Source organism: Acomys minous (genome assembly GCF_964271855.1).
Source record: "Acomys minous genome assembly, chromosome: 14".
Lineage (NCBI taxonomy): Eukaryota > Metazoa > Chordata > Mammalia > Rodentia > Muridae > Acomys > Acomys minous.
The window spans coordinates 45,610,351-45,629,199 of NC_140496.1; the positions used below are offsets into that span (position 1 = coordinate 45,610,351).

General features: G+C 41.3%; 1 long non-coding RNA gene across 1 annotated transcript in view; it reads left to right on the top strand.

The window, feature by feature from the left end:
• LOC311582333 overlaps positions 1 to 15,845 on the top strand; it is a 51,868-nt gene extending 36,023 nt beyond the window's left edge. The window contains exon 4 of the long non-coding RNA XR_014774087.1: positions 15,611 to 15,845. This is a non-coding gene — a long non-coding RNA (uncharacterized lncRNA). The remainder of the gene's footprint in view (positions 1 to 15,610) is intronic.
• Positions 15,846 to 18,849: the final 3,004 nt, after the last annotated feature.

The following is an 18,849-nucleotide window of genomic DNA, read 5'->3' on the forward strand; positions in this document are numbered from 1 at the left end:
TCAAACGATAGAACCATGTAATGCAATTCTTGCGTAACAATTTTATCTTTAACAATAAGAAGAGTTAACCTGCACTGTGCACTTGGCCTGTATAAAGCGTTTTCTTAGGTACTTTATAGGAAGAGCTTACAACATGTTTCATGCATTGCGTGAGGTAGGTATGGAGAAAGCAACGGGCACGCTATGGGATACGTACTGAGTGACAGAGATCCAGGGATCTGGATCTGCCAAACATCTGTAATAGCTGGAAAGAACCAGAGGCTATTGAGGGTTGAGTCTGCCTGGAGCTGCTGCTCGGCCCCCAGCGCTAGTGTGGACAGCTAGGCAACAGCTAGGCAACAGCTAGGCAACAGCTAGGCAACAGCTAGGCAACAGCTAGGCAACAGCTAGGCAACAGCTAGGCAACAGCTAGGCAACAGCTAGGCAACAGCTAGGCAACAGCTAGGCAACAGCTAGGCAACAGCTAGGCAACAGCTAGGCAACAGCTAGGCAACAGCTAGGCAACAGCTAGGCAACAGCTAGGCAACAGCCACCTTGTGGCTCCCAGAAAGACTCATCCTTCATATCAGTATGAAAATTTCAGGGAAAGTAGCGGAGACATCCATCTTTCTTTCCAAATCAGCTTGCTTACTTTAGTTTTGAATCTTTTATTTGAAAGAATAAGAAACCACCAGTGGAGTGTTTTGACAGTGTCTGTCTCATGCTGAGGGACCCAGGATCCTTATACAACACAGAGAGGGTCAGAATCTCACAGTCTCTGCCCTGATGTGCTATGTTGAGTTAATCAAAATGACATATGAGGGCCAGATAGAAATATTTTATGAGTCTAGTTGTTTGTATTACCGACAGAAGTGCTCAAAAGATGTTTAGTAATTCTTACTATGAAGATGAAATCACAAAACAATATTTCATGGTCATAATATCCTTTGTTGATTTAAAAAAGGCTATGGCTTTCAGAAGGAATACACTTGGACAAAATACACCCCTGAGGAAATAAGAGAAACTATCCAAGCAGAAGTTGAATTCCCACTACAATTAATTTCCTAGTTTACAAAGATAATGCATTTTATAAGTGTTAAGAAACTCAGGAAAATATAAACAACAGTAGAATTGCCTATGATTTTACTATACATATGTAATCACAATAGTTTATAGTCTTTTTTTCAAAATGATGATACCATTATCATTTTTGCTTGTTATTTTGGTTGATTTAGTATTATGAACATCATTTCATTTAGATTTTTCTGAAACAGGCTTTTGTTACATACCAAGACTGAGTTGCTGCTTCCCTCACCCTCTTCTGATGCCACTGCCCTCTTGACATGCACTATAGGCAACCAGGACAGCACACAAGCTCAGAGAACACTCAGCTGTTATGGTCTACACTTTCTGAAGGTTTACCCAAATGAGAGTTTTGCGTGTAAGAACTGTGTCTGAGTCTTGGAGATTCTAGCCATATCCTTCCTACTAAAATATCGGATGAAAGAACTCTGTGCCCAGCCCTTCCCCCAAGCTCCAGGGCTCTCTCAGGCACAGAGATGGGTGCTTCAGCCCAGAATCCTCCAGTACTTACAGAATTCCATGGGCAATAGTTAACCACGGAGTAGGGACAGCAAATCTCGGTACTAATTTTCTGCAACCCAATTAGCAACATTTGGCAAAAGAAGAGTTGCCTTCATCCTGTGGATCAGTAGCAAACTGGAGAGAGTGAGCGCCAAATGGGTCATCAGTGGTGGCTGAGTTTATATTCCATTATATTCCTCGGGAGAACCGAGGACCATGGAGGTTAAGTGGCTTGGCTGGGGACAGAGTGCCGAGTGCAGCTCGAACTCTGGCTGGCGGAAGAAATACTGCTTCCACGTTTCCTGAAAGGAAAATGCTCATCCCTATGAATTTCAACATCAACTTAAGAGCCTTACTTCCTAGTGTGCTTTGCCTTATTTGGGGAAGGCGGGTTAGAAATTACTTTAGAACCTGCAATACCATGTTTAACATCTTGAGAGTAAAATGGTAGAGGCATCTGTGTAAGAAATTGCTTAGAACATACTATCCAATGGGCAACAATAGAACTGGGTTCATTTGCGCCACCATGTTTATGTAAGAGAATTAACTCTTTAACACTGGCTGTAGGTCTTCTTTATTCTTGGAGAAGCCTAGAAGCTAATGATTGCCAGAAGAGGTGCTTGAGGTGGACACAGTTCTGACCAGGGTAACCCCAGAGAGAAGTCTAAATGGATAACTGTACATAGTAAGCAATATCTCATAACTCTCTGCAATGGCATTAAAGACGTTCCCAAGAAGGTTTAAATGGTAGAAGACCCATGTTGCTCAGTACCAGCTACCAAAGCACCATATTTCAGGCCAACCATTGAGAGTCACAGGCTTGAAGGCATACGTGTGGAAATTGTTAGTGGTGACCCAAGTGATTTATTCTTCTCTGTCACTGGTAGAGCCCTAGCTAACGATGATTTAAAATAATACAAATATCCAAACAGAATATAAAGAATGTCATCAGAAGAAAAGGCTTCCTGGAATACAAATGATAAGATCAATGTAGAAGTTAGAAGAAGGCAAGTTAAGGCAGGGCCCTGTTCTATAGAAGACACACACACCAAGAAGATAAAATATTGAAAACACCTATAGTTGGGGGGCAAACTTAGCTTCTTCCACAACATCATTTATAGTGTTATAGTGTTTAATGTGGGGCATTTCTCCGATATTGAAGAAAACATTGGTATAAAGCAGTCATTTTCACTGGATGCTTTATCGATGCACTCTGTAGCAATGCAGCTTCCTTGAGGTGTAAATCATTCAAAATGACATGTTTTCCGACTATCAGAAGGCTTGCCTTAAGTACCAAATATAATATGTGCACACACACACGTAAATGCAGATATAGGCACATTTGTTTAACATCCTGACAGAAAATCATTTCAGAATGTATTAAACTTTATGAGGCCTTCCTTAAAAGCACACTGGGCATAATGTAATTTTCCTTGATGACCCAAAGTCATCACTTTGAATATTAATTATGATCCTACACAGTAATAAAAGTGTGTATCTGATGCCTTCAAAAATGCCCATTCTCTGCTGCTCTTAGGATTACAGAATGCCAGAATTAAAGAAGGGCTGGGTGCTCATCCCACATTCAAGGCTCCTGATGAGAACACTACTGTCCAGAGAGGAGAGAAGTGACCTAACGGAGAGGAGGACGCAGTGACTTATCTCAGACCTCCCAACTTTAATACAGAGTCCTTTCGATTAACCCACACAGCTGAGTCCACATCTTCTTCTTCTCCCTAGTCCTGCTTTCCTGCTTTCCATTGTGTTTTTCCTTCTGTCTCCTGGCTTCCATCCTTCCTCCCTACTGCTGGTAATAGCTCACCTCCCTACACTAATGCATTCTGGGTAGATGCTATTCCTGGACCCGAGACCATCACGGAGCGGACTGATGAGGACAGGCAGGTACTGGAGTGCCCAGATACAATGTAAAACTTAAGTGAGTTATCCAAAACTTACAAAATATTCTAAACTAGCCCCCACTCAAGGGATCTGACCAAATGCTGAAGTTGCAGGAAGAAAGATAAAGTGGAGAAGGAGTGTAGGGTGCCCAAATTCCATCAGGAAAGTGTTCATCGATTTTGGGGGACAAAGCCTGCACTCTGAAAGTCCCAAGCTGAGACACCATCCTTAATACACCTAATACACCGCTTAAAGAAAAATGTTAAGAGTGGGAAGTGAAAAAAGGAGATACCTTTTCACTGTGGTCACACTAGGGAGTTTAACAAACTAACGCATCCAGTGAACTTGGCATAGTGACATGAGTTTCAGACGTAGAAGGTAAGAGATGCGCACAGTCCTGGTCATACTGTGCTTTTGCCCATCCCCCCATATCGTTTGCTCTGCTCTAGTTTTCTGACAAGGTAAACAGACAGGTGGTGGGAACTGTGTGGGACTTTTTTTGGGGGGGGGCCATTTTCTTCCTCTGGCTGGCATCAGGGCTTCCACTTTTTCTCTTTCACCAAAGCACACATTTCCTAGGGAAATTCCAATTCCTTGGGACCATTGTTTTAACAGGTCAAAGGAAGAACACAAGTGTCTTTTTCTAGAATATCTATCTTTACTACCGCCAGGACTGTTGCAGACAGAGCCCCCATGGGAGTTGGCATGGATGAATTCCCATAATGAGCTAACTGATTTTTCTCCAGTCTTATATTTGTGTTTTAAAAATCACCACAATGGGAGGGGTGTGTCTTCTCATATGATGCCTTTATTAACATTTTAAGGACTTGTATATGCACAATAATGTATTTGGAACATATTTACCAACACCCTTCTCCTAACTTCTCTCAAATCAATGTCCTCTTTGTTTTACATAGCCCACAGAGCCCACTCATGAAGGTAGGGCAGTGCGCTGGCATTTGTTAACTTATCAAAAGTCACACCCTGAAAAAAAAATTGACTCTTGCTTCCCCATAAGTCATCAACCTCAGCTGTGTCTCAGGACTCAGGAGCCCCTCTCTATTCCCTGGCAGGCTTGACCATATGCAAGTCTTATGGTACACAACTACAGGGAGCTCTTGAGTGCAGGTGTATTAGAACCTCTCCATTATGCTCATTAGAACCTGGCTGAGGAAAAGATAGCTGTTGGGGTTGATCTGGTGCTATGTATTCTGATGCTAATTACTGGCCCCAAAGATCTAGTTGCTGCCCAAACTTACACACACACACACACACACACACACACACACACACACACACTCATACACATATCTGTCATTGTTATGTAAAACTTGGTCGACCTATTTAAGGTTGATTGGTTAATAAAAAAATGTTGAAGCTTCAGATTTGGCAGAAGTGGTGGAATTTGAAGTTTACAGGCTTAGAGTACAGGGACCATGAAGAAGGAGAGAGGAGACAAGTCCAGGAGGAGAAAGAAGGGAGAAGACGGCACGATGGGCTAGCACGGAGGAAGCTACTCACTGGGAGTAGCCCAGATGGCAATGATTAAAACAGATGGCCTGGGAAAGGAGCTGGGAAGTGATAAGGACAGTTTGGAGGGTTAATATGATAAAGATACGTTAGAGGGACAATATATGCCTAGCCCCAGGTAAGACAAGGCTACTCTAAATACAACAGGTGTCTGTGTCTTTATTGATTGTGATCGTAGGCTAGATAATACTGCCATAACAACTGTATGTTTTAATAATGAACATTATTAGGTATTTTATATTTTCTACAACATATTGATGAACCAACATGGGGCTTGAATCTAAGTTTACGGCGGCTTGAGAAGTCCTGAGTTCTTAGCCAAAAAGCAAGAAACCAAAGCTGAATGCATTTAAAAGGCGCAGCTCTCTTAAGAGAAGGTGTTGCCTTCCAACAAAGCCAACAGAGGGTAGCAAATGAGGCTGCTATGGACTCTCTTGGGCCATAGCCTGAAGGCACAGCACCAGGCTTGAGAGCAGGACACTAGAGAAAGCTATGCCTAGAGTTGCGCTGAAGTGGAAATCAGCATGGCAGTGGTTGCTCAGATCTTTTCTGGCTTCGTTTTGGTTGTTGTTGTTGTTGCCATGGAACTGGTTACAATGTGTTCAGTGGTGATCACTGTTTCCTCTCCCTTCTCTAGGAAAGTTCAGAGAGAAAACAGTGCATCAGAATGCTTAGTTAGAGACAATAGGAATGGAGGAAGAAAGAAACTCTTCCTGATAACGGATAGCAGGTTGATAGCACCTGGAGTTCAAAGCGTTTTGGTTGGCTGCAAGATGCTTGTCAGCTATTTCTGGAAAGGGCCTACCAATATATTTTAGCAACATCTAAATTCCAAGGAATGATGGACAGGGTTTCATTGTTGCAGCCTAAGATATAGCACAACTGGCCCAAAACTTAAAATTTTCTTGTTTCTTTGCCTGATTTTTGTTCGACACTTTTTGTTTTTCCCTATAGCAGGAATTAGAGAGGATATTTTTGTTGTTTGCCATTGCTAAAACATGGGAGAGTTTTTACTGAATTTGGAATGTCACTCCAGCCTACTTTCTAAAGTTATGCAGTTGCAATAATTTGAAATTGAGATGAATTATTTGAGCAGGGAGATTGTGGCACATGCCCTTAATCCAAACACAAAGGAGACAAAGACAGGCATCTCTGTAAATTCTAAACCAACTTGGTCCACACAGTAAATCAGGGCATGACCCCTTGCTGATAATAAGGCACTTACAAAGATAATATAGGATGTAAAATAACAAATTTTTCCTTAAAGATACTATGTAAGTTTTTTCATAATAATGGATAATATTGTCCTCATTAATCTAGAAGATGGATAATTATCAATCTTAGATTTGTATAAGGAGAGGATGATGTCACACTTCCCTAAAAGGCAAGCAAGTCTCCTTAGAAAGTGGGGCTCTCATAGGAAAACTGCTGCCAAGGGACATTTTGGCATAAAAAAGAATATTCTGTTAGTCGATATAAGGACCCAAACTTAGGCTGGGGGATGAACATGCAAGATACATGCCTCCCACAACCAAAAGCTATTGAATGCTAACTAAGGTGAGGTATCATACTGCTCTGGGCAGCCATCTTATCACTCTAGATGTGAGACACTCGTGTGGAGGTAGGTGGTCATCATGCCTGGTGCAAAGAGACAGGAAACATAGAGGCAGCAAGGTATATGCCAGCCTAAGTTAGGTCCCAAGACACAAAGGCTATACTACACCTATGTTTAAAAGTGAAACTGCCCATTCCATACAGGAAAGGGGGTGGGACAAAAATAACTGCAAAAAATGTAAAAACCCTGGCCCAGACCTCTAAATAGGTACAACATGCATAAGGTATGCTTGGGCACTAAAGATGGAAAGGAGTTTGAATAAAATTAATTTTAATAGGTAATGCTTTTCCTGTTGCTCTGGGCAACCCACTTATCCCTATATATGCAAGGCACTCTCAGAGGATAGGTAGCAGCCTAGCCTAATACAAGAGGTGCCCATGAGCCCAGAAGAGGATATTTGGATCTATAACAGTCTTGTTTTGATTTCAACATGCTGATGATTGTGTGTTTTGTGATAATGGTAATATTATACATCCTCTTTGAGAGAGGTTAAAATGAAACAGACCCAGGAAAAAGAGAGACTGCTAAATTAAGTCAGTCTATACTTATATGGGTTCAAACTACAGAACAAACAGATAATTTATATATTGACGATCCCACTATATGAAAATCGATTTGAGATTGTCTGAGACATGAATTTCTATGCATATCCAATAATTCGTGTTGGCTATAGAATCCTCATGACACATGAATGCCACCCTTCATATGTCACAAATAAAGATTTGCAGATGTCTTTCTTCTGCTCACATGAAGAGCAGAGAACCATACCTAATTATTCTATGTATCCTGCACATCTCATATACTTACAATTTTAGGACTTATAATGCCTGTGAGAAATTATATGTTTTTTAGAACAAAAGAACTAGACACCGATGATGCTAGATCAGACCTGAAGGGATTTATCTTCCAAGATACTGAAACGCTGACACATCTACACTAGCATCCTGCAGTTGCTGTTTCCCTTCAGAGCCTGCTCTGAGGACAGCTTCAACGAAAGCTGTTGATCTCAATTGGTCCAGACTGTTGTAATAAGGACCTCTAGTAAGCCAGGAATCTCTCAACGTTTAGAGACTGGACCTCAAATGTTATTGCTGGATAAATTGTGGTTGCTCTCCTGGATATGGATTTAGGAGAGCTGTTTACAAGTTATTAATAGTTTTATTCAGGAAAAAAACAAAGTATAAATGCTTAGATTCAGAGATTTTTCTCTTTTCCTTTCCTTTTCTCTACCTTTTTCTCTTAGGTAAAGAGAAAGGAGTTGAAAAGAAAGAAGGGGGAATATAGAAAATGTACAGAAATGATAGGACCAGAGGTGGATTATTGAACCTACTCTTGAACTTAGAGACTTAATTGTTTTTCTCCAATAAGGTTGTTTTTGTTTACATTGTTATGGACTACTGCATACTGATATAAACTTAGGGTTTCTTTTGGTAAACATACACACACACACACACACATATACACACACGTTCAACTCTGGTATGAGGCACTGGGCTTACACGACTCATTTTTAAAAGGCTTACTTCTGGTCTATTTAAAGATTGTTATAGCTAACTGTTTAGTAAAAATACTAGTTAATAGTTATACAATCAAACTCATGGTCATGTCAAATGACTAGCTTACTTATCACAGAAGTATGCTTCCTAAGTTAAACAGGTAGTAAATAGCTAAAGACAAGCAATATTTTGTCTATTCAGAAATCATATGGATAGAAAATGATTATATACATAATTAAATAGATGGTCTTCAAAAACCTCAGAAGCATACAGAACATGCCATTTAAGAATGTTTTGTTATTTAAGGACTCTGACAATGAAATGTGTCAGCTCCAATCAGCACACCCAGCCTACTTCAAAGAAGATGATGACCATCAAAGAACCTCCATAGGGAGATGGTTTCAAATATGTCAAGTTAGCCACCAAGGCAAATAAAATGCCCTCATTTCTATCACAGACAGAATTCTCCCTAAAATGGGCAAGCTTGGATACAGGGTGAGGCAACTACCAAGCTCTGCCAAGATAGGGTAAGCAAGCCCTTAATAGTTCCTGCTTTACAAATATGACTGTCATATATTCTGGGCCAGAAGGATGAAGATGATGCTCCAATGTGTTAGAGGGGTTTGGGGTGATTATCCATGCAGCAAGCTGTCTCTCATTTCTTCATTTTGGAAGCTGCTAACCCACACTTCCTATTCAGTCAGGTAATTAATTTTATTCCTCTCAAGTCTCTGATGGGATTGAAGACCAGATAATTAGTTTTACAGCTAAGCTTAGTTACTTATAATTTATAAAGATGTTTTAAGGTCTAGATAGATGTTTTAGGTTAACAGATACAAGCTGTGATAAGAATAATTTGGATACAGAACTCTGAACTCACCAGAGTAAGATAGATAGTAGGATACTTTCTACTAAGTTGCCAAATACCTTTAGCCTAGGCATTATGTATGTAAATCTTACCTATTTGCTTTTATAATTGATTCATTGCTGTTCTTACTATATGTTATTATATTTAAAATGGCATATTTATTTAGACAGAAAATGGGGAATGTTGGCAGTTGGTATGGTGCTATGTATCAGTATTCTGATGCTAATGACTGTCCCCCAAGATCTAGTTATTTCCCAGGGAAGCACATTCTCACATACACTTGTCTTGTTGTGTAAACCTTGCTCTACCTACTTAAAGTTGATGAGTTAATAAAAAAATGTTAAAGTTTGTGATTTTGCAGAAGAGAGAGATGCAGAGCGTGGGGTTCTCAGTCCTAAGCTCAGGGGATCATGAAGAGGGATAGACTCTGGAGACAGGATCAGGAGGAGAAAGAAGGAAGAAGAGATCATGATGGGCCAGCATGGAGAGAAGCACATGGCCAGATCAGTGTGGATGGGGGGGATGGAGCCAGATAGGCATGATTGAAACAGGTGGCTTGTGATAGGGGCTCAGGGATGAGAAGGATGCTTCAGAGGGTTGATATCTGTCTGCTCCCAGGTGAAATGAGGCTACTCTAAAATACAACAGGTGTCTGTGTCTTTATTGATTATGATAGTGGGTGAGATAATACCACCCTAATCATAGGTTTTAATAATAAACATTATCAGATATTTTACAGTTTCTACAACAGATAATTGCTTGGTTAGGTGAAGAGCTAGTGAGCAACTTCAGGGGCTGAATCAGATATAAAAGTTGTCCATGAAGATACTAGAAGCCTGGGGATATACACCAACCAGTATTATTTAGTTCTTCAGGGTAAACATCTATAGGTTTGCTCTAGGGTTCTCTGAGTTTCAGAAAAAAATAAATTCTAGAAAGATGAGGAGTCACTTTGAGCTTTAGTTTCTAAGGCAGTAAAAAGTATAAGATCAGCCCAGTGTTCAGTACCAGGAGAAAAAGACAGTATAAAACATGGTTTTACTGACCTGTCCCAGCAGGAAGGTGAGTTTTCACTTGCAGAAAGAACTGCCCCTTTTGAAAATGAGAAAATAGAGGTTCCCAAGGCATAACTGACTTACCCAAAGCAAAACAAGAGTGTGGAGAACAACCCTGATTAAAACATCCCCCACTGAATGCAAACTAGTGCAGCCACTTTGGAAATCTGTCTGGTGCTATCTCAGAAAACTGGGATTAGGGCTTCCTCAAGACCCAGCTATTCCACTCCTTGGAATATACCCAGAAGATGCTCCAGCATACAACAGGGACATATGCTCAACCATGTTCATAGCAGCCTTATTCATAATAGCCAGAACATGGAAACAGCCTAAGTGCCCCTCAGTAGAAGAATGGATAAAGAAACTGTAATACATTTACACTATGGAATACTACTCAGCTATTAAAAACAAGGAATTCCCTAAATTTGTGGACAAATGGATTGAACTAGAAATGATCATAATGAGTGAGCTAACCCAGAAGCAGAGAGACTCAAATAGTATAAATTCACTTATAACTGGACACTAGGCCAAGGGGCATGTCTCATGAAAGTCTTCACTTACCAGGAAAGTGGGCTAGAGGTGAGGATATGCTAAGGTGAGAGAAATATAGGAGATGGGGAAATAGATGGATCCAGAGGGTCCTAGAAACCTACAAGAAGAACACTATGATGGGCAGATCTGGGCCCAGGGGTTCTGCTCGATCTATGGCACCAACCAAGGACAATATATGCAGTCATCATCAAACCCTTACCCAGACCTAGCCAAAGGACAGGACATTCTCCACAGTTAAGTGGAGACTGGGGACTGACTTTCACATGATCTCTGGTGCCCCACATTTGGCCATGTCCCCTTGATGGGATAGCCAACTACCAAGAAGAAACTTGATACCCTAGCATCATATTCAAGGGGAAGAGGTCCCCTTCAGTCACAGTCATAGGGAAGGGGAATGGGGTAAAAGCGTGAGGGAGGGAGGAATGGGAGGATGCACGGGATGGGAGAGCAATTGAGATGTAATATGAATGATTTTATTTTTCAATTAAAAAATTAATAATAAAAAAGGAAAAAACCATCCCCCACTGCCCTCTATTCCAGGATCAACAGGACTGAGACCTACAAATTTTGTCTGTCAAATAGCATCAACTTGCTTCTCCAGCTCAGCTGTTGGAGTGACGCTCCTAGTGGTAGTCACTGGGTGGGATCTATTATCCCAAGGCGCACGGTGGTGTGCTGGAGGATGCTCAGGCAGGACCGAACACTGGAATTCACCTTGTGACAGGTAGCATGGCCCAAACTATGTGTTGCATTAGCGTCCAGAAACTCAAACTAAGCTCACTAAATGCAGCAGGAAGCAGCTTTTCAGTGGGCAGCCGTGTCTTGTTTTTATTTTCCTCCCCTTCATGAAAGACAGCTCAACTGCTCTAAGATGAGAGGATTGTTTACCTAGAATATAAATCGCTTTCAAGTCTTCTCTCTCTTATATCATGATCTCTTCTTCAGTCACATAGACACACACACACACACACACAGACACACACACACACGCGCACACACAGACACACGTACTTGCACACACACATATTTCATTATCTTGACAAGAAATGAGGTTTGTGTATCATCTCTTGCATTTTAAAGTGGCTTTTTTCCCAATTCTCATAATTACTGAGGCTTTGCAATGTGTCAGAGCACTAGACATCTCAAAGCCATGTATTAAGACAACATGTTATTTTTCTGCACAAAAGTGCATAGTCTTGTTAGGGAAGGAGAGAGGCTCGTAAATGACATGGATTTGTATCTAGCTGTGCTGTGTGGGTAAATTTAAATGTGGACAATCCGAGTCTCTGAATACTGAATGACAGTGATCTGGCCACCCGTTCTGTAAATGTGAAGGAGTTAATGTAACAGTCATGGAGCAGTCTGCTTGACAGACATAACCCCCTCGAGACAACCTAGGAAGCAGTGACACTCACCGAGCGATGACAGTCATGAAAACTGAGAAAAGGAGGCATCTCCTCAGCAGGAACATGTGTTGTTTGTAAGTGGACATGTGTTGCTTGCTGAAGGGGACATTTGTAGCGTTATGGTTGTCAGTAGTATATGACCTACCATTGAGAACATCAGGCATTTCCTTGAACAAGTCCCCTGACCCCCCCTTGCATAAGCCAGTGAGTGAGGTCACTACATTTCTGGTTTCACAATATGACCAGATGCCTTTTCAAAGCATTAACAGATTCTGGCCTGACAAGGTGGGGCTACTTACCAAAGCACAGCACATTAAGGGATGGAAAGAAACAGCGAGTGGATTTTCCTTTTGTGATTTGTTTTTAGAGATTGCACAGAAGCATAAGAGAGGGTAGAAGGAGAGAGAGGGAACTGGAAATTCAGTCAAAATGTCTGTGGGACGTTCTGTGCCAAGAGTGACCCATATCCCACTACTGAGTCACCATGTTTCTGCACTGGAAACCCTTTCTATCTCCTCAAGCCTGTTATGATTGGTCAATCTTATAGATATCTAGTGGGAGGCTTTCTATGCCTTTGTTTATCTGGAAAGCAAGAAAAGTGTTGTCATAGGGTAGGATTTAAATAACATACTAAATGGTTAAACTGACCCATAAACTAGAGCGTAAGTCAGTAAAGGAGAAACTCTGAATGATGAATGACCAGAAATTTATCAGTTACCTCCCTTTTCTTTCCTTCTTCCTGGCCTCCCACTCAAGGAAAGTAGAAATGACCCACTGCAAAGTAGGGTAATTTGGGAAGCCTGAGCCCAGCTTCGTGAGGGCTGGTTGTTGCTGTTGTTGTTGTTGTTGTTTTATGTCTTTAATGGTTCTTCCTCTTCTAATTTAGGATTGGTCAGTTTGAAGAAAGACAGGATGACTTTTGTTAAATATGTCTTGATTCAGCCTTGAATTTGTTGAGACAGTCCTTCAGCATGGGCCTTACTAGTAAGCACCAATAAGAACCAAGTTTTTGTTTTAAGATGCCAGGCTTTATGTCATGGGTCAGAAAAAAAATTTTTTTACATTAAGTATATGAATGTTTTGCCTGCCTGCCTGCCTGCCTGTCTGTCTGTCTGTCTGTCTGTCTCTATGTATGTATGTACACCATGTGTATGTAGTGCCTGGAGAGGATATATAGGGCATCGGAAGCCCTGGAACCGAAATTATAGATGTTTGTGAGCCACCATATTGGAGCTGGGAGCCAAACACTGGTCCTTTGCTACTAAGCTACTGCTTCTCGCCACTCAACTGTTTCTTCAGCCCAGAATCTTGGAGTCTTTTAAGAAGAATAAAGAAGGGAGTTAGCAGTATCCTGCAAGGCCTGCCTCGGCACAGTCTCAGGGACTAGATTTCCACCATAGATTGCTTACTGCAGATGAGGACATTGCAAAGGGTTGTGAGAGAGCATGCGTTGGGCAGATTCCCTGGCACGTGGTCAAATAGGAAAGGGACCATGGCTAGGTCATACGAGTGGTGAATTTCCAAGGTGGCTGGCTTCTTCCTCCACAAGAGCCTGCCTGTGTCTTTTGTCTGCCATCAGCAGGGTCCTGCTGATGGACCCACTGGCTCAAGACTTGTTCAGAACATGTCACACTAAAGTTCCAGGACAATTAACTACCTTAACTGCCTTCAAACTGACTAACCTTAACTTGGGGAGGAAAACGCTTCAGAAGCTTTAAACCTCCAACCTTCAAGAAGAGATGGATTTTTCATATTCCAAGTTCCTACTCCTCTTTGTGGAGCGTCTCCGCTGTGTGTTTGCTGCACGTGTGTGTTCCCGCCTTTCGCCATCCACAGTGTTTGAGAGTTCACTGTTGCTATGGTGATTTTTTTTTCCTGCCTGTTAATTCTTCGATTGGCAGAGGAAACAAGCCTGATCAGGGTCCCTAGACTGTATCCATTGTACTTTATCATCAACAACTAGAGACAGCCTTGGAACACACAATACTATATGCTAAAGAGAACTTGAAAAAACCAGATGACATCAAGCCTCAAATAAAGAGACCCTACAGAATAACATTCACAGTGACTATGCCACAATGTGACACTGTGTCGATTACTTTGTATGAGTAATTCTTCATAATAACGCAACCCTAAGAAATAGAGACAGTGCTTATTTGTGAAGAATCTAAGATCGGAGGAAACAAATTACTGATCTAAGTTTCAGCCAGAATTTGGAAACAGGCAACCCGGCCTATAGTCATCATTCAGAGTCACTCACTCTGCTCCATCCCTCTACTGTGCTGCCAAATGGTTTTGATTGGGGGGAAAAATCTCTAGGAAGGTATAAATTTGTTGCTATTATTACTATTACTATTATCATTATTAAAATTAGTAGTAGTAGTAGTAGCAGCAGTAGTAGTAGTAGTTGTCTTAGATGCTTCATTGATTCCTGTAGACTTTTCCTTCTTTCTCTATTTTCTTAGCATATGTCCTAATTTTCAGGCCATGAGAGTCTCAGAATTTCTGTTTTGTTTTTCAGTTGATTCCTTTTATTTTCTTTGAGTACCATTCTTCTTTCTATGGCCACTCAGTGCTAAGATTCCTGGGGGCCCAGTCAGCTCTTCTTCTTGCCCTCCATAATTCCGTCCATAGGCAATATCATCTGCTTCATCATCACTTAGACTCAGACGACACCTCACTGCATTGCACTGCATTGCATTCCATGCCATGCCATGCCTTTCCTTTCTGTGTACAACCTGGCATCCCAAAGCCAGTCTATGAAAGATCACATCCAATGCAGTAGATATGAAAACCAAGCCACCAATTGCTGTCTTCGCCTTCATCTACTACAAACACCGTGATGTGAAGGCTGTTTTCTGTGCCCCATGTATATTCAACTGTCTTTATTATTTCAGTTCATACCCTCAAGTTCCATCTGCTAGTATTGGCATCTATTGGCATAGAAATTTTCCCTGACCGTTGGTGTCTTCAGTGTTCACCCAACTTGGCAAGCTAAAAGGATATAGAATTGGTGCCCACCAGTCAATTATAAACTCACAAGGACAAGGTTAAGAACAATAGACAGGTCTTCTTCCCTTCAGGAGGAATGCTTTGCAGGCACGTGTTCTATTCTGGTGTCTAGGGTTCACAAAAGGCACAAGCTAAAGCAGTGATTATTTTTATTTTCAGCTTTCCCTTCTCCACTTCATTTCATCATGTTTTCATTAATATTTCCCAAGATTGACTTTCAGACCACTTGCCTGAGGTCTGCCACTTGAGAAGGTCATGCTGACCGTATCTTTCTCTATATTGTTATTGAGCCTATCTCTTCAGTGAGTAGGAGCACCACCAATCCAACTGCACTAGCTAGGACCCTCTATTTGCCCTCTGTTCCACCCTTCTTGTCAAGGATTCTTAAGTCCTAGAAATGCTGCTTAATAAAGAGCTTCAAGCCATCCACTTTTCCATCATCTCTACCAACAGTCCCATACAGTTTCCCAGACTTCCAGACATCAGAGGGCCAGTGCTACTACACCTGTGACTTGTAGATTGGGTACAACTTAACTAAATGCACTGTGACTCCCCACTTCTCCCACACTTTCTAACAATATAATAATGTTATCAACATTCATTTTTCTTTTTAGGAATTGAGGAGCCTCCTCTACCCCCACACCCACTGCACTGAGAGTTTCCTCACCTATCTCTGCACTCTGGCTGACAAGAATTCCCTGGCAAGCCCTGGCACTCTGTGAAGGAGAAACAGGAGGCTGACAAAGTGCTGGCAAGGACGTCATGCTCAGAGAGTTAGTTCAGCAGCCCAGGTGCAAGCACGCTTGTAAAGACAGCAGCTGTGGGGTGAAGAGGAGGGGTTCACACGGAGATGCTCTAGAGGGGGAGTCTACAAGATCTGAGAACAATGCAGTCTGCCTCTGTATTTATTAGACACTGAGTGGCTGTAAATAGGCATTTTACAACTGATTTATATAGCCTCCAAGGCCAATGTTAGTAGGACAAGAATTTTAAGGCTGGTGGACTAAAAGGTCAAAGCATTCCCATGTACTGCCTACAAACAGCGTATATATGTTTGTATACCCACACACATGCACTCACACATGATTCTTATTCAGCAAAAATCAAAAGTGTTTAGATTTAGGTGACTAATGATGGTATAAAGATGTTACAATAGAATCGATTGTCTTCACTCTCTTGTTAGATAGGTGTGATGGTTTAAACTTTAAGATTTAAAAAATATTTAATTATATGTATATATCTGTGTATGAGTTTAGAGTATATACACACATGATTATAGATGCCCTTAGACAAGAAGAGGGCATCCAATCCCCTAGAGCTGGAAGCACAGTTGTGAGTCATTCAACATGGTTGCTCAGAACTGAGCTTGGGTCCTCTGCAGAAACATGTGTACTCTTGTCCACTGCGCCATCTCTACAGCCCAATATTCGTTCTTCCTCATTGTCCACTTGACAGCATTTGGAATCACCTAGGAGATCAACCTTGGGGCATGTCTGTGAGGGTGTTTGTAGAGAAATTTGACTAAGGTGGAAGGCACGTTTATTCCATGGGCTGCAGTGTGGTGTATACACACAGTACAATGCAGTCGTGCAAAATAAAAAAAAGGAAAAAAAAAGAAAAAAAGAAAAAAGAAAAGGAAAAAGAAATGAAAAAAGAAAGAAATATAATAATGGGGGAAGTAAGTGAAGAATCAGCATCCTCTCTGCACTTCCTGACAGGATGTGATGCAACCAGATTCCTCACATGCCTGTTGCCACAGATAGAGCAGCTGCAACCAACGTGCTTTCCTGGTCATGCTTCCCCTGACACAACAGACCACATCACATAAATGTGAGTCAAAAAATATCATCTTTCTTCCTTAAGTTCTTTAAACTTATATTTTATCGGCAACTAGGAAAGAAACTAATACGGTATAGAATCCAATGCCCAAAACTCTGCCACCTCGCAACTAAAAAGCAAAAGACACCATCACCAATACCCAGATCCTCAGCTGGCCCACTCTCCTGTAAACAGACAAAGGTATAATTTCCAAGAGGGACAAATATTGTTCTCTTTGTTCCCCAACAATTCGAACTAGAAGTGCCTTTGGTCCAGGTACAAGCTGTCCTTACTTTGTGGGTCACCTCTCTCTAACTAGGGCATCTCACTGCTAGGTCCCTGGCTCCAGATGGAATCAAAGTTGTATTTCAATGGAGTAATTACTTGTAAAATGAGGACAGAGATTGGGTCACTTGAAGGAAGAGAAGATTAATAGCTTGTAACAATTTGGGGAAAAGAGGAAGGACTGAATGCCCGAGTCAGTGTGAAAGAGACAGGAAACATGCATAAAGGAAGAGCCAAAAGCTCATAGGCTTGGAAGAAAGTCCATGCGGGTGATCAAAACAGACTTGCCTAGAAGAGAAGATATCGCTGATAGGAAGAAAGACAATTAGTTCAATCTAAGGTAAGTTCAGTTTGAAAAACAATAAAAGGCCACATATGCATGTGGCCATTTTCTACTGGGGTATTATTCTGGGAAAAGGTGTTATATCACCAAAGACAGTTTTATTTCCACTTGGAGTCAGAAAGATAAGCTTAGCAGTTACAGGAAGAGAAATGAAGGCCCTGAAAGAGGTGCACAAACTGTAGAGGAGAATATCAATTGCAGTTTTTATCACCCTGGATGATGCCTTAGAAATGACAATATTTCTTTATACACCCAGGGGAAAGAATAGAAGACAGGGAGCCAAAGGGAGAACATTCTTTTCTTCTTGTATAAAGATGGATACAATACAGATCTGGTCCTCGGGCCCCGTGGTCTCCAAGCGTCCTCCACTCTCACACTGCAAGTCAGGTTTACACACAGCCGCTTAGCCGGAGAGAGGTTTCAAAAAGACCGTTTGGAATATCTGTGTGCAAGGGTGAGCATCTCCCAAAGTGTCCGCGACTGCTGACAGAGCTGGAGAAAGTCTGGCTGCTTTCCAGAGTAAGCTGCTGACAGGATATTTTAGGAAGGAGTTGAAGAGAGAAAACACTAGAGAATGGATAAAAGTTGGGGCTGAATATAGGTTCAGCTGTTATGATCTGGCTCGATAAGAGATCAAGAACGGATGTTGAAAGCTCCTTTGGTTCCTTAAAAGGACTTCTGTGAAAAGCCAAATCCTCTGCAGAGAATCAGAATAGAATTTATAGAATCAGAAAGACCTAAAACCTGGCATTCCTGTGACCACACCTTCATTTCTCATTAACACAGACACGGGCCCTAAGTATTTTGAGATAGTAAAGATGTTTCAGTCATAGCAACTAGCATTTTCATGTGATCACCCGTTTTCAGGTAGTGAAATCATAGAATCAAGTCTTTATCAACACTGTGACTTAATTCTAACATATCACCCACATGCTCCAGATATAAGTTTATTTTATATAGTAGTTGCAATTTTCAGGTGAGCCAATAACCCATTAATACACGTGACATATTGATGATGGAGAGAGTTAATGCAGATGCAGCATTAAGATACTCAGTGCAGATGTTGAACAGTCTATCAAAAGCACACCAAAAACAATAAGAAAAGAAAGCTGTGAATGTTCCTGTGTTACTGCCAGCTCTTCTTCCTTGTCTTATACATGGAAAGGGTTTAGGGTATTTATCATGTCTAAATTGTAAACATGAATTTGGTATATGTTGATTTCTACAACAGGAGTAGACCTGAGGCATGCAGTTCATCACGTCACTGTCTAGAGCCGCTCCAGTGACACGGTTTCTTACATCTCATGATGTCATTGTAGATGAACTGTACGAAGGAAGAATAAACATCCCTTGCCTAGCTTTATAAAATGTATTTGACAAATAAGACTTTCTCAGTTGGGTTTTACA